The following is a 14,521-nucleotide window of genomic DNA, read 5'->3' as shown; positions in this document are numbered from 1 at the left end:
CATAACACATAAAAAAGGGTAGATGGAAGAGACAAAGAGGTTAACAGTAATAAGAAAACACTTCAGCTAGCTTTATATATAACTCAATGGTTCCAAATCGTATAAAAGTTAGTCATTGTCACTGGTGATTTCCTGTAGGTCTTGAGGAGGAATTTGAAGGAGGAGAGGGTAATGATTTTACAGACTAGTTCAGAGAGATCATTCCATGCATAAAGGGTTCCATGCTTTTGGGAGAAGTGGACAAGTAGATAGCTGAGGCTGGTATCACTGATGAAACAGACAAGGAAGGAGGACAACCTGATAAGATGAAAGAGGAGATAAGTAGGGAGAAGCAGAATTGTGATGAGCCATCAGAATCTTGAACCTGATGCAGTAAAAAAGATCAGACCAAGGATTCCTGGAGACAGGTGACAATGAGAAGAAAAGCCAGAAAAGAAAGTCTTAACAGCTATGTTGTGCATGGGCTACCGGGAGGCAATTGGGAAGTCAGGGAGGCCAGAGAGGAAGGGGTTGCAACAGTCAAGATGGGGAATGATGAGGGCCTGCCCAAGAGTTCTAGTTGTGTGAACAGAAGGAAAGACAAAGTATTAAAGATATTAGGGAAGAAGCAGCAAGATTTGAGCACAGCCAGAGTGTATGGAATAAGAGAGAGAGATGAATGAAAGGAGACACTCAGGTTGGGGGCTGGGTGACAAGCAAAATGGTGGTGCCATCAACAGTAAAAAAGTAGGAACAGAGAGATTGTATAAAGGAAATGACAGAGTTCAGTTTCCATCATTCACAAAGAGATGTCAGGGCAAGCCAAGATGGGTGACCAGATGGAGAGAAAAAGTTGCATGGTATGGCTTCAGTGAACACAAAGTGTGAGCCTGATCCTGGAATCTTTACTGAAGTAGTCCCTACTCCAAGCAAGTAAGCCCTCTGTTCTCAGTCAGACTACTTGGATTAGTTAGTCTGGGGCCGAGCTTGCTTTGTCTTTCAAATTTAGCATCATATCATCTTGTTTTAAGAACTGAAGTGGCTATTAGTGATTTCTTAATCAATTGTAGGCTTACATATACTATGTTCTTAAATATATTGCTCTTTCTTGTGCAAAAGAGACAAGGTGTAAAGTTCCATAAAATTCCTTTGGTCTATTAACTCTCCCTTCCTAAAGTACTCCCCTTCTATCCTTCCTTTTGAAAAATTCAAGAGCCAAATAATTTGTTCAGGCATGTCTGTGTATAAAGCTTAGGCGATTCAGCCGGGTAACAGAAGCCAGCTCTGCAGATATGAGAAGCTAGTAACATGCTGCTCAGAGAAGATCACTTGCATCCAGGATGACCTCTGAACAGCAACAACCAAATAGCAGCCCTAGAATATTCAGCTGTCACTCACAATTTTGGCACATTCATGGACCTAGACACTCCAGACTCACCCAAAGAAATTCAAGTCACCACCTGTTATTCAGATCCATTGTGGCTAGTGATAGATTGTCAACTGCACTAAAATAGCTCTGTTGCTTTATTTAAGGTCATCACAAAGAGTTGAAATGGGTATCTGCTCTTCTTCCTTCTACCTCTTCCACTCACCAGTGGAGTGCCACACAGCTCATTTATCTTCAGCCATCCTCTTTAATATCTATGTGATACTACTGAGGAGGTTATGACACATAATTTCCTCAAATATCAACAGTATGCAGCTCTATATCACAGTTGCCAACTTTCACATGGTTAATAAGCACCCCAACTTTCACAATAAGCCAAAAATCAAGCTAATCCCATTTCAAAACAAGGCCAATCCCAAAGAACCCCAACACTCTATGTGACTAGATCCCCCCCACCGTGCAGTCTGGGACTGTGGTGGGCCCGCTGTGCACCCCTGACTCTCTCCACCTCTTGCCCCTGCTAGCTGGGAGCCGATCAAAAAAAAGAAGCAACAAGCTAAAACAAGCAACAAGCTACAAGCCAAACAAGCAACAAGCTACAAGCCAAAAACTAGCCAACAAGCAACTCACAAGCCAATTAAGCCAAAAACAAGCCCAATTTCTACCATTTTTTTTCACGGGTTTGGCATGTCGGCTCTATATCTTTTTTTACCTCTGATATAAAAGGCTTATCTGCTCACCACTCTTCACATGGCTCCAGCTGAACATGGGCAAAACAGAAGTGAGTGATAATTGTGTGAAGGAACAAATACTGAGAACTAGCAATCAGTTCCTAGCATTTGGCATAGAAAATGGTTTTGGACACAAAGTTTTCTACAGAGCCAGTTTCTTGAGCTTTTATGGAGCAGGGGGATTTGTGCTGAGGAATTCACTAACTTTCTCCTGCAATATTCCTAAACTATACCAGAGAGCAGATTAATGATGTTTTCATCCCTCATGGTCAGAACTGTAACATTATATGTTCCCACCTGAGCCTTCCACGGTTTCTGAGATCTAATGACTGTATTCAGAGGTTTTGATGTTCTCCCACAATACTGAAACACAGACAGATACAACTGATCATTTTCAGCTTTCTTTATATGGGATTAATACGTCAGAATTAATGTTTATTTTTTAAAATGTATGTATCTATAAAGTAATTTTGAAGGAATGATAGAGGAAACAGGGTATGTTAGAGGGCTTATTCCTTCACCCTCCCACTTCCCTGGTCCTTCTCACGTGAACAGAGATCAACACTACCCGAAGTCCGAAGGTCCAAACAATTCAATGTTTATTGGGGTGAACTTCCAGCAAGTTTAAATCCAAGTTTCTTTTTCCTTATTTTCGAATCTCAACTTACTTCCTGTTTGCCCCTAATTTATATAGTAATATACTCAGCTGTATCTTAACCAATCATTTTACTGAAATTTACCTAACCAATCCTAACATATTGTAACATGATTTGCTAACCGATTATATCCCACCGCCTTAATTAGTTTGCACCCAGCAAAATTAATTATGCAGCTGTCATAAATATAAAGGGAAGGGTAAACCCCTTTAAAATCCCTCCTGGCCAGAGGAAAAATCCTCTCACCTGTAGCTTCTTAACCCAAGCTTAACCCAAGAAGCTAAAGGTAACCTCGCTGGCACCTGACCAAAATGACCAATGAGGAGACAAGATACTTTCAAAAGCTGGGAGGAGGGAGAGAAACAAAGGGTCTGTGTCTGTCTGTATGCTGCTTTTGCCAGGGATAGACCAGGAATGGAGTCTTAGAACTTTTAGTAAGTAATCTAGCTAGGTATGTGTTAGATTATGATTTCTTTAAATGGCTGAGAAAGGAACTATGCTGAATAGAATGACTATTCCTGTCTGTGTGTCTTTTCTGAAACTTAAGGTTTTGCCTAGAGGGATTCTCTATGTTTTGAATCTAATTACCCTGTAAGGTATCTACCATCCTGATTTTACAGAGGGGATTTCTTTACTTCTATTAAAAGTCTTCTTGTAAGAAAACTGAATGCTTTTTCATTGTTCTCAGATCCAAGGGTTTGGGTCTGTGGTCACCTATGCAAATTGGTGAGGATTTTTACCAAACCTTCCCCAGGAAGTGGGGTGCAAGGGTTGGGAGGATTTGGGGGGGAAAGACGTGTCCAAACTACGTTTCCTAGTAAACCCAGTTAGAGTTTGGTGGTGGCAGTGGAGATCCAGGGACAAAGGATAAAATTAATTTGTACCTTGGGGAAGTTTTAACCTAAGCTGGTGAAAGTAAGCTTAGGAGGTTTTCATGCAGGTCCCCACATCTGTACCCTAGAATTCAGAGTGGGGGAGGAACCTTGACAGCAGCAGACAGAAACAATCACAGAACTAGACAGAGATCATGCAAATAAACAATAGCAAAGTGGAATTATACTGACAAAACAATACACAAGTGAGGATTTTACAACTACATCTATGAAGACATAAGGGTTTCCGAACTCTGACTATTGATAAGTGAGTTCTTACCAAACAGAAAACTATCAAACTAAATTTCCTTTTACATCTTCTAGGCTCTTCCCTTTATCTGGAGGTGATAGATCGGATCACCTTTCCAACAGCCCCAGATTGCCTTATTTCAATATGACTAGTTTGAAATGTGAGGACGTGACCATACAGACAGGCCTGAATATCTATATCCTCCCCCCTTTTTTTTTTCTTTTGGGATCCTACTGCCCAGGTATCCCTGGAAAAGTATAGGACATATGGCGACACACTTCCTGATAGGGCCAGGCATCAAGGTGGAAGGTGTTGATATTCCATCTGTCCCACTGCCCCTTATGTAGTACCGTGCCCTGCACCTTCTCTCGTATGGGCATACCACACATATTTCAGTTAGGGTTCCAGACTTCCCATTATAGTGGGCTCGAGAAGGTTGGGTCTGGGTTGTCTAGTACACTGCGGGGGGGAGGGCTTACTATATTACTTATAGGTTACAATTAGTGGCTGTTTTTAGGGTGTTGTGACCCCCTTGATTGTTTCTATATGCAACATAACACAAATACAGTTAACAATACACCAGTTGCTATGATAATCCACAGCAACATACAGAGTCCTGACCACTGCAGTATGGTTCAACATCCTGGCCACCACCAAAAACACTGCTTCTCCTCCTTCAATAGGGTTAAAATGTTGTCAGCTCCATCCTGCCGTGTGTATTGTAAGTGTGTCCAACTGTTGGTGCTTGCAGCAAGTTGCTCTTGTAATCTTTGTGTACTTTTGTCCATATTGTGTATCCATTGAATATTCACAGTGAAATTTGGTATTGTCCAAAGCAATTTAACTACTTGGTACAGCATGGGGTGCTGGTTCGATTGTTTACAACGATTAAGTCCACTGATCCATTGATGCACCATAGTTCAGATGGCAGTGTATAGAAGTTCATAATTTGGTCATATACTGGAAGGATTTTTGCCTCCTAGTGTTGTATTGCAGGATTGCATACATTCCCAACAGAATACACCGTGCCCCATATACATTACCCCTAAATGCCCCCCTTTGCAATAGGCCATTGATCCTACTCATAGGAGAGGGGCACATCCATATTTGTCCTCTGGATATACAACTGCTTAATGTGATGACAGTTCAGTTTACCCCATTCCACCCCCACACACCTATTTCCTAGTAGCTCCCAACACTCTCCCCCTTCCCCATTTACTTCCATAGGGTTCAAGGGAACCACCTTATTTGCATTTCCTTCCCATGGTATCATAGTAACAATTACACAAGAACTGTCCCCACAGGTCACGGATGTTATTTTCCAGATAGATGGGTATGTTTTTGCAATTGTGGATAAATATGGGCTAGCCTCCCGATTTAATACTGAAGGCAATTGTTCTGAACAAGCATCTCTCATAATATCCATTAAGATTATTAACTGATCATTTTGAATACCTACAAATGCTTCTCCCCATGTTAATCTTCTGAAGCCATCTCCCACCCATGTCACCAGGTCCCCTGCCCAATAAGTTAATTGCAGATCTACCTCTACTGCTGTTCTCCACCCTGTGGCAACTGCCGATAGTTGCTGTGCCATTAATTCATTAATTTGTTGTTGAAAATTTCACATTTTGGCTTACTAAGTGTTTGGTTACCCACTCGTCCCCCAGATTCCATGTACCCAGCATAGTGTTTCCCGCTGCCTCCAATCCCTTTTTCCGACTATGATTCCAGGTGTGTCCCCTCACCCACCAGTTAAATTGTCATTTCAATCCTTTTATGCACATACTATACTTTGGATGAATATGATCCACCCACCATTCCTTTGGGCGTACCACCCATGTAATAGAGTGAAACGACATGTTAAAAAGTGCTGGCTGCACCTGCTCCCACAATGGCTCCCATACATTTGCTCGTCAGGGAATATTTTCGGCTCCAGGCTGCGGCCACTTTAAATTTGGATTCTTCCAACTTGGAATCCATATCATCTGTTAGGGTTACATTCTGTAAAATGGTTAACTCATCACACACCACCCAGCATCCCAAAGGGGATTTTACACCCAACGTAATTTGTAATTTTTTCCTCACCAGAAGTTGTATTTCAAACACTTAAGAAATCATCAACAGAAGCCCCTTTAAATTTAGATTTCATCAGTGCTCACTAGGTATTTTCCAAGCATCCATGCATGGGCCACAGCTCTGATCACTACAAACTTTATACAAGACAACCAGTTAGTCCATACCTTTTTGATCAAAAATTTCAAGTGGGAAAGACTTCCAATACAATTCCTTCCCTACCTCTGCTTAGCGGTTGGAGGATTTTTTTCACCTCTCTGTGATGGTCTGCATTAAATTCCTATGTAGGGAAGTATAGTAAAATAAGATGTATATGAAGTTTTAATAAAAACAGATTTCTTTAACACAAGAGAAATATCTGATTAAAACAAGATAATATGAAAAGCATACCTAGTCTTAAACTCATCTAGATGAGAACCAATCAGTGTCATGGAATAACTACACCAGAATGATATATTCCAATATCTTTATCAGCCATCTAGTGGCATGACGAGAACTACAGGGTAATTAAAAGTAACAATGAGTCATATATATGATTAGTTAACCACAACAATTATACATAGACCACAATGCAATAAATCCCATGTTCTTAAGAAAGAAATTCTGCCTACAGTAGTAAAAAAAAAAGCTGTCTAAACTGCCCTCCAACTTCAGTCCCAAATTAGAAGCACCTCTTCCCTTCAAGGTGGTGCCAAATGGTTGCATGCAGTGCACACACATAGTAGAAGGTCCTCGTTCCCACATATTCACCACTGATAGATCCCCACAGCCAATCAAAAGGGTAGTCAAATTCCTCCCCAAGAGCTGGACCTCTCAGCCCAAGTTGCTGAAAAGGATGTGTTGTCCCTGCTTCTAGCTGCAGAGTCATACATGGGCTAATTCACATAATTTAAGGGTATATTGTACCATTATGACCTCCTGCATAATACAGGACATAGAATTTCACTCAGTAATTTTTTGTGTTTAAATTATGGCATATCTTTTAAAAAGACATCCAGTCTTGAGGTAAAGATTTCAAGTGCTGGAGAATCCACCACATTTCTTGGTCATTTCCAATGGTTAATTACCATCACTGTTAAAATTGTATACCTTATTTCTAGATTGAATTGTCTAGCATCAGTTTACAGCCATTGAATCTTTGGTAGGCTGCCTTTTGCTTGGTGCAGACTAAAATATTACGGAAGTCCGTGGAGTCAAGACAAACACCAGCCCTAAATCAGTCCCCTAGAACTGCCTTACTACTGGCTTCCTTGATAGAAATGCTTCTCCTTTTATTGACATGGGCCAGGCCATAACATTGCAGATGGCCTGAGTTGCCCACTTACTTCCTTAGAGGATTTTCTAGCATGGTGTCAAAGTTTCTGCCCACATAAGCCCTCTTCTAACCACTAGGAAAACTCTAATTTTCCTGTGGGGAAGCTTCCACCTGCTCCCAGGCTCTCTCTCCCATGGAGCAGATGATCCCCAGGAGTTCAGCTCACATCACATCTTCCCAGCTGATCATGCTGGCTCCCTGCAGAAAACATGCTCCCACATGGAGCACACCAGAGTTGCTGGGTCTGTGGGGAGAGGAGCCTGTGCAGTCGCAGCTTCACTACAGTCACAGGAACTTTGATACATATGAGCAGTTTGCTCGTGACAGGGAAGAGAAGGGGCACAAAGGGGCATGCAGCAGTGCCGTGCTAAGATCAAGGAGCTGTGGCAGGTGTACCAGAAGGCAAGACTGTCCAACCGTCATTCTGGTGCAGCACCGAAGGCATGACACTTCTACTAGGAGCTGCACGCCACCCTTGGCAGTGACCCCACTTCCACTGCCAAGAGCCCTGGGGCACGGGGGAGAGGAAGGCTGGAGGCAGTGGCCTGCAGAGTCAAGCTGAGGATGAAGTGGTAGACAAGGAGGTCGAGTTGGAGGATGAGGTGGGATAGGCAACGAGGATGTCCAGTGGCATGGCGAGCCAGGACCTCTTTTTGACTCAGGAGGGGTCTACCCATTCCCTGTACTCTGGATCTGGTGTGCTTAACGCAGGAAAGGGGAGCTCTGGTAAGTACTCATTTTACTTTGATACTAAATGGTGAGATTAAGTAGAGCTCATATTTTGAGGTAGAGCTCATCTCATATTTTGTTACATGGTAGAAGTGGGATAAGAGATAGAAATTAACAACCCTGGGACTGTTTGCATCTGCTTTGTTTGCATCTGCTTCTCATTCCCCTGTGCAGCTACTCAGTGAGGGCCCTGTGGAAAAGTTTTTAATACACACTAGGATGTCCCCAGAATCCTCCATAGAGATCTCTAGGAAACTTTCTCAGAGATACTCTGCATTCATCCGCCGAAGGTTCCTTGGCAGTGCTGCTTTGTTTCTTCCTCCACTGTAGGAAACTTTGCAGTGCCAATTGGTAATTACTTCTGAAGGAACGAAAGCAGCACACGGGTGAGCAGCATATGGACCAGACCTGAAGCCACACACATGCAGGAGATGCACCCTTGCATCCTTGGTTAACCTCAGGAGTGAACTATCAACATTGATTTCCCCCACTTCTTGAAAACAGTGCCAGTATTCACAAGAATGTCCCTATTCTGATCCCCTTCTGAAACCACCCAGACCTTTTGTCCCATCTTTCCCTCCTCTTCCCACCTTGGGGCCGAACTCACCATGTTTAGGGCTCTCACCATGCTGTGTGCTTGCCAACAGAAAGTGAGAAAGAGGTGTATATAACTGTTATGATTCCTGGCTGTGAGTGCACTCACAAAGCTACCTCTGTGTATAGTTTCTTTTGCTTCTGCATATGTGCCCTTGAGGCCACCTCCTACACGCTGCCGTAGTTCCTCCATCAGAATGAGGAAGAGTAAGGAGACATGTTTAGAGAAGTGCTGCAATTATCCAATGCTGCAGATAGCAAAAACAGCCTGGAGAGAAACAATCAACAAAAAATTGAGAATGAATAGCCAGGAGAGGAGACATGGGCAGGAGCAGATGATAAAGGGGCAGGAGCATTCCATGCCCTCCCCAAACTCCCCACACACATTCTTCACCTGGTCCCAGCCCATCGTAGTACCCCTTGCTCTCCACACCTAGAGACATATTTCATAATGACAGCTGGACTTACACACAGCTGTGAGAGTCTCATTTGAGAGAGAGCTCCTCAGTGTCAGTTCCCTTGTAAGAAAGGGAAATCTGTGTATTGCTGTTTAATAAAAATTTAGTCTTACAAATATAATGATTCTTTCTTTGTGTCCTACACACAGTGGCTGTTGCTGAAATTCATACACAGTGGCAATCAGCACTTTTGCAGACTACAATTAACATTCAAGCAGCAATCAATACAAGGATCTTTCAAGGCACCAAGTAAACAAAGCCTGGCTGAATGAATTACAGAGAGACACATTGCTGGAGCTCATTGTCAAAATGTTGCTTCAAAGCCTCCCTGATTCTAATAGCCCCCCCATCGAGCCCCTCTAAAAGCCCTGGTATCAGGCTGCTCAAAATCAGCTGCCAGGCGAGCCCCATCAATGCTCCACCCTCATTGATGTTTAACCTGCTAAAAAGGCAGTGCCAGTGACCCTTTAATCATCCAAATGCACATTCAATGGTCATGCTGCACCTGCTGAGCCTGTTGTTGAAGCGCTCCTTGCTGCTGTCAAGGTTTCTGGTGTAAGGCTCCATGGGCCACATGAGTAAGGGGTACGCTGGGTCTCCCAGGATCACTATGGGCATTGCAACATCCTCTATTAGAATCTTCTGGTCTGGAAAGTAAGTCCCTGCTTGCAGCTTTCTATACAGGCCAGCGTTCCTAAAGATGCATGTGTCATGCACCTTCCCTGACCACCCTATGTTGATGTCAGTGAAACAACCCTGGCGGTCCACTGGCGCCAGCAATATCATAGAGAAGTTCCCTTTCTGTTGATGTACTCTGTAGCAAGAAGGTCTGGGGCCAAAATTGGGATATGCGTGCCATCTATCTTCCCACTGCAGCTAGGGAATCACATTGCTGCAAAGCCACCTGCTATTTCCCGCACATTGCCCAGAGTCACAGTCATTCATAGCAGGAGGAGATTAATGGCCCTGCACATCTGCATCACCACAACCCCATGGTGGACTTCCCAACTCCAAATTGATTTGCATCTGACCAGTAGCAGTCCAGAGTTGCCAGCTTCCACACAGCAATTGCCACTCACTTGTTCACAGTGAGGGCAGCTCTGACTCCTGTGTCCTTGGGTGAGCTCCACGCACAGTTTCAAGAAGGTGGCTTTTCACATCCAAAAGTTCTGCAGCCACTGCTCATCATCCCAGACCTGCGTCACACTGTGATCCCACCACTCTGTGCTTGTTTCCCGAGCCCAGAACCAATGGTCCACCATGTTTAGCTGCTCCATGAATGCCAGCATCAATCTTGAATTGTTTCTTTCCATGGCACACAGCAGGGCAGACACCATGGATTCATTCTCAAATTCACAGCTCATGAAATACTGCAGGATTAGCTGCATTGTGTTCATAACACTGATCACAAGACTGGAGAGCAGTGCGGGATCCATGCTTTCTGGCATAGATGGCAGGTGCAAAGTTTACAGGGGCAGTTGAAAAACAGTGTAAAACATAGTCAGAAGCCCATGGAATGATTGAATGGAGAAAACTGCATCATGCGATGATGAGCCTGTCCCCATGGTGCACTGCAATCCATTCCCAGAACTCCTAGTGGCAGAAGATGGTGAATTGCATAGTGGGATAGCTATTCATGGTGTATTGTTCTCTCTGTCGATGCTAGAGCACCAACTGTGGACGTGCATCACCATCACAAGGAGTGTTGTGTGGACATGCAGAAGTGATGTAATTACAGCAGTTTATGACCATTGACATAAATGAAATCAATTTATCTCTGTAACGTAGACATAGCTTTAAAAATATGAACATATACAAATTAGTTACTCCCATGAAAAATGAATATGAAAGTTACCTAACTATAGTTAGGCAAACATACTTCAAAAACCATTGTTTTTGAAACATACTGGAAAATTGGGGAGGCACTGGAAAGGTGGTTAAGCCAAATGTAATAACAATTTTACAAAAAAGAGAGAAAATGAAGCCTGGTAAATGTGGTCCCATATATCAAACTTTTCTGCCTGGCACACTAGAGAAATATATACCACAAAAAAGAAACCATTAATCTGCACGGTGACAGAACCCTAAGTAATAGGAAGCATGGTTTTATAAAGGATCAGTCTTGCTTGGCAAATATAATTACTTTTTCCTTTTTTGGATAGGTGGACCTATGAGTCATAGGAGCAAAGATGGTAGCTGAAACTTTATCTCTACATCAACTAGAGAAGGGAGGCATCACCTAGAAAGAGAACAGAAGAGAAGACCAAGGATGGAGCCCTGTAAGATGCCACAGAGAGTGGGAGAGGAATGAAGGATCCACTAAAAGACATACTGAAGGCATGATTAAGGAGGCAAAAGGAGAGCAAAGAAAGGACAGTCACAGTAACTAATGGAGGACAAGATTTAGAAGCACAATGACTTTAACAACAACTACTTCCCTTTAACATAACATAAAAGAAAAGTATATAACAATTAAAAAAGGGAAGAAGGAGGATCCTGGGAACTACAGGCCAGTCAGCCTCACCTCAGTCCCTGGAAAAATCATGGAGCAGGTCCTCAAGGAATCAATTCTGAAGCACTTAGAGGAGAGGAAAGCGATCAGGAACAGTCAGCATGGATTCACCAAGGGCAAGTCATACCTGACTAATCTAATTGCCTTCTACGATGAGATAACTGGCTCTGTGGATGAGGGGAAAGCAGTGGACGTGGTGTTCCTTGACTTTAGCAAAGCTTTTGACACGGTCTCCCACAGTATTCTTGCCAGCAAGTTAAAGAAGTATGGGCTGGATGAATGGACTATAAGGTGGATAGAAAGTTGGCTAGATTGTCGGGCTCAACGGGTAATGATCAATGGCTCCATGTCTAGTTGGCAGCCGGTATCAAGTGGAGTGCCCTAAGGGTGGGTCCTGGGGCTGGTTTTGTTCAATATCTTCATTAATGATCTGGAGGGTGGTGTGGATTGCACCCTCAGCAAGTTTGCAGATGACACTAAACTGGGAGGAGAGGTAGATACGCTGGAGGGTAGGGATAGGATACAGAGGGACCTAGACAAATTAGAGGTTTGGGCCAAAAGAACTCTGAGGTTCAACAAGAACAAGTGCAGAGTCCTGCACTTAGGACGGAAGAATCCAATGCACTGCTACAGACTAGGGACCAAATGGCTAGGCAGCAGTTCTGCAGAAAAGGACCTAGGGGTTACAGTGGACGAGAAGCTGGATATGAGTCAACAGTGTGCCCTTGTTGCCAAGAAGGCCAATGGCATTTTGGGCTGTATAAGTAGGAGCATTGCCAGCAGATCGAGGGACGTGATCATTCCCCTCTATTCGACATTGGTGAGGCCTCATCTGAAGTACTGTGTCCAGTTTTGGGCCCCACACTACAAGAAGGATGTGGAAAAATTGGAAAGAGTCCAGCGGAGGGCAACAAAAATGATTAGGGGACTGGAACACATGACTTATGAGGAGAGGCTGAGGGAACTGGGATTGTTTAGTCTGCAGAAGAGAAGAATGAGGGGGGATTTGATAGCTGCTTTCAACTACCTGAAAGGGGGTTCCAAAGAGGATGGATCTAGACTGTTCTCAGTGGTAGCTGATGACAGAACAAGGAGTAATGGTCTCAAATTGCAGTGGGGGAGGTTTAGGTTGGATATTAGGAAAAACTTTTTCACTAGGAGGGTGGTGAAACACTGGATCCGCTACCTTGGGAGGTGGTGGAATCTCCTTCCTTAGAAGTTTTTAAGGTCAGGCTTGACAAAGCCCTGGCTGGGATGATTTAGTTGGGAATTGGTCCTACTTTGAGCAGGGGGTTGGACTAGATGACCTCCTGAGGTCCCTTCCAACCCTGATATTCTATGATTCTGTGATTCTATGAATTAAACCAAAATAAATTTTAAATGTAAGTTCATCTAACCACTTTGAGGGTATTAAATTTTTATGATACTTTTTTGTGTTTGGGAGCCAAAGGTGGAAACCTGCTGAAAAGGTGGATACCTATTGACATTGTTTGTTTACCTTTATGCATAAATTGTTATTTTTACACATTTTTATATGACATTTTTATAACTATATTTAAAAGTTCAAACAAGTTCATAAAAACCCAAACAAGAAATTGACATTTTTTTAATATTACCTTTATCTTAATGTTGAGGTTTTCCCTCCTTTTTTTTCTTTGAATAAAAAATAAAATAAAAATAAAAAACAAAACTGTGATTAATAAAAGAGAATTGTCTTTGTTTTCAATTGCATTATTTGTTGAGGCAGAAATATATGTACATATATTTATAACTTAGACCTTTTTGAACATTAAAAATATGGTATTAAAAATATTATGATGGTTATACCCCAACCATAATATTAAAATAGTGTAGTACCACTTTTTTTTAAAAGGTATAAAATTGACTTTTGTTGCAACAAAATAAAAATAATAAAAAAGTAGTCACGTCACATACACAACATACAATATAGGACAACATACATGATATACAGGACAAACAAGTGGCACCAGAATTATTTTTATAACTATACAAAATAAGGTAAATACAAATAACAAAATAAAAAATAAAGGGTTAAATGTTTAAATAAACAAGTGATTACCTTATTATTGAAAACATTTATTAAAAATTGATAAAAATTTGTGTTATTTGCCAAAGTTAATTTAGTAACTTAAGGCATTTTCCAATACTTCATATTAACTTTATTTTAAAACTCTGCTATGTGGTAACAAGGAAAGCCTATATTTCAAATATTAATTAGTGGTTAGTATTAGAAGCAGAGTCTGCATTTCTGTTGTTTGGCAACCATATCCTCGAGAAAATTAGGAGTAATTCCAGCTGCTGCATTTCTGAAGGGTTAAAATAATTAAATTCTTGTATTTATTTAAAGTAGAAATTTTACCTTGTTTTTTCTTTGTTTGATTGTTGTTTTGTTCTGTTTTCAATTGCTTTATCTTTTGGGAGTTTCTGTAAATACTGTAACTTTTAACTTTTAAAACAGAGAGAGAGAAACGAAATGAAGAGAGACGGGGAAAGTGGGGAGGGGTGAAGAGCAACCTAGGAAGGTAGGGAGATCTGAGCCAAGAGAGATTAACTCTATAAAGTTATCTTAAGGTACAGACAGCAGAGCAGCAAGTTTAGCAAACTGAGAAAGGTTACAAAGGAAAACTTAACTGGTATGTAAAAAATATTTGAGAAAGAAAGTTATATTTTTAGCCATGAGCAAGGAGAGTGGCTCCAGGGTTTAAACCACCTGGGAACCTACACAGTTGGGAACCTGCACCGCACCTGGTTTTTATCATGAAAGGAGAGTGAGGGTCATTACCTGCTCTTGCAAAACCTGATTTTGTTCCCCCAGTGTCTGTTGCTTTTGTTTGCATGCCAAATGGATTGTGGGAGTGACCTTACATGCTTCAGATAACTGTTTTTGGGCAACTCCATCTGTTAATGCATCAATTCTAGGTGTTAACCCACTCAATTTTGG

The sequence above is a fragment of the Chelonia mydas genome, chromosome 2, assembly GCF_015237465.2.
Source record: "Chelonia mydas isolate rCheMyd1 chromosome 2, rCheMyd1.pri.v2, whole genome shotgun sequence".
Classification (NCBI taxonomy): Eukaryota; Metazoa; Chordata; order Testudines; family Cheloniidae; genus Chelonia; species Chelonia mydas.
This window is presented reverse-complemented; position numbering follows the sequence as displayed.